The following is a 2,855-nucleotide window of genomic DNA, read 5'->3' as shown; positions in this document are numbered from 1 at the left end:
AGGACTTTTGGTAAGCAATGCTGTCTACAAAAAGCACAAAAGAAGCGTTTCGTTTGCTGAGATTCCTGAGTAACTATGTTTGATGATTTTAGAAGAAATCATGAGTTAAAACGAGTCAGCCATGATCACAGCTGCCAAGTTCTGGCAAAAATATTACATAAGCAAAATCTCAATTTTAGAATTTGGGGGGCAGGGGCATGAAAAGTAAAATTGTAAATATAAGCTAAGAACTAAGAAGTCCTTTTGCTGTTGGAATATACCATCATCTTAAATTTTAATAATCTTCATACAGCATCCTATAGAACCACCATCTGTATCTTCTAATTTGTGTTAAAAAGACTGTCCCATTCTAAATGAACCTTATGGTACACATTTTCTTTCCCCAGTTTGTGAAACTCTAAATCCACAGGAGTAAACTATAAACACCTAACATCTATATGATCTATTATTAGCAATAAAGTCTGGTCTAGACATTTGAAAGGACACGGTAGTAAACTAAATTTTGCCCTAGAAGTCTCAAAGTCAAGTGATTCTTTTACCCTTCAATATGATGGGGTTTGGCCATTACAAAAACTCTGTTGAATTCTGGCTGTTATTTGAAAATGTGTTTTTAAAAATGGAAATGTGTTTTAAATGTCCACAAAATAAAAAGTATTTTGATGGAAAAGTTGACCTCACTAGGGAAGAAAGATTGAGACTCACAGATTCAATGAGCTCTTCTGTTTTCTCCAAGTTCCATGTCATTAAAGGCATCTTTCTTTTTCTTCATTAAAGAAAAGTCATACCAGAATTGTCACCAAGCTCACTTTTAACTGGATATCAGGATTATGTGAGTGATGACACGATTTCATCTCACTGTGGTGTGATGCAAATGGAAGATGAGATCTTTGGCCAGACTAAACCCAGAACATGGCTGCTTTTGGAGCTGCTTAGCAGGAGCGTGAGGCTCACAGCATGTATTCAGCCAATAAATATTAAAAAAATTTTGCAACCCTTTTTGTAATTACAGTATCTTGCTTCATGGTTCAGAGGTGGAGTTCCAGTAAAACAAGATGTGACTGGAATTGTGAACCTGATACGCTTGTGTGGCTTCCATTAAACTCATAATGCAATGAAAATAATGCAAATCCTGACAAATTTACCAATTGTATTCTCTCCAAGATTCTTAGTAACTATTAAGTTTGGCATCACATGGCACAAAGTTACATTCTAGTGCTCTCTATAGGGCTGATAGTGCTCTCCATAGGGCTGATGCATGAGCATCAGAGCAAAAGAGGAGTTTTCAGGTATAATGTCTTAAATACAAAAGTCAATGCTTGCAAGGTGCTTAGTTACACATATATGTGTAGCAATGCCTTTCACTACATTTTTTTGTATTCCTTGTGTGCCACAGGTGTACTTGACAAAAATAAAGCAAAAGTATTTGATCTTTATAGAAATACAATGATGTCAAACCAGTAAAGTCAAGAAAACACTACAGTAGGAGCTTCCCCTCACAGAACAAGAAGCATTTTCATTCTAGAATAATATTTAAGACACCCATACCCCAAGGCAGACATAACAAAATTATCTGAATTTAACAGCCCCATAACTACATTGGTTGACAGGGGTAAACTCTTCTAAAGCTAGTGATTGTAAAAAACAATGCTTTATTTGGGTTCAAACTGTAATACAAGTATGTTTTGAAACCCAAGTAAACACATGGCACTTAAAAGAACTTTCAGACCCCTGTGAGTTGTCCTTATGTATTGCTTGAGATGCCTGAAATGAGTATGACGAAGAAGCAGAAGCAAGTGCCAGAGAAATGGGGGGGGAAAGCGTGAAAGTATGAGCACAGATTAGGATTAAAACCGCAGCTCTGGAAAAAAGCAGGAGTGGGTGAGTTTACAGTTAGGCACTTGTCACCATCTCATGGGAAACACAATGCAGGTCCCTGCAAGCTCTTTGCTGGGTTCTTCACACTGAGAAGGGGAAATCCTGTATCTTAAACATGTCATAATTACCAACTATTCACTTCTTAAAGATAGCCCAGGCCAAGTATAAAACAGAAGTACATCCAAGAATCAGCCAAGATGCAGAAAACTTACATAATTCCTTGCAAGTAGTGAGGGCAGTTTAATGTTTTACTCAGAAGTATGTTGACTGTTTCCGGCTGTGACTTTTCATGTCTTTTCATTCGCCCTTAAACTCCTACTCCCATCGGCATAAGAACAATGCTCTGTCGTGTAATTCTTTCTTCATTTTCCACGCTCTGTTATGGTTACAAAGCAAGGGGGTGGAGCTTTGTTTCTCAGGGAATTTTCAAGCAATTAAGAGGGTTTGATTTTGTAATAGACAAATAAACCACGTTTAACATAAGTGGTAATAGTTCCTCCTGCTGGCACACACAGCATACATACGTGGAGTGTTTCTGTTAAACATGCACACCAGAAAAGCTTTGCTTTAGTGACTGTGGTGAACCTCAGGACCCTGGCAACCCTTCAGTGTTTTCTAAGAGGTGCTTCAGTCAAGCAGCCAGAGCCTGTAAACCTTCCCTGAGTTTGTGAAATCTCAGTCCTTGATCTGCTTCTACCCTGACAACAGATAATTCCTCGGCCAAACATTCAACTCCATATTGGTTGTTTTATTCTTGGAATCACTTAGGTTTTTTTTTCTTTGATGTGTAAAGTTGGTTTTGTTTGGGAGTGGTAACTCTGTGTTTACTCTTCCAACTCACTAACATTTACTGATTTCTGTCTATTACCTTCTCTCCATTTTTATAACTCCAAAAAACTGTCAGGTAAATCTTGGAAAGAAAGAGTGTTTGAAGAACATATTCAATTGTGATAACCAATTTTACATTTAAAGTTACAATT

The sequence above is a fragment of the Fringilla coelebs genome (assembly GCF_963513975.1).
Source record: "Fringilla coelebs genome assembly, chromosome: 4".
NCBI lineage: Eukaryota > Metazoa > Chordata > Aves > Passeriformes > Fringillidae > Fringilla > Fringilla coelebs.
The sequence above is the reverse complement of the archived record's forward strand: the minus strand, read 5'-3'. Positions refer to the sequence as shown.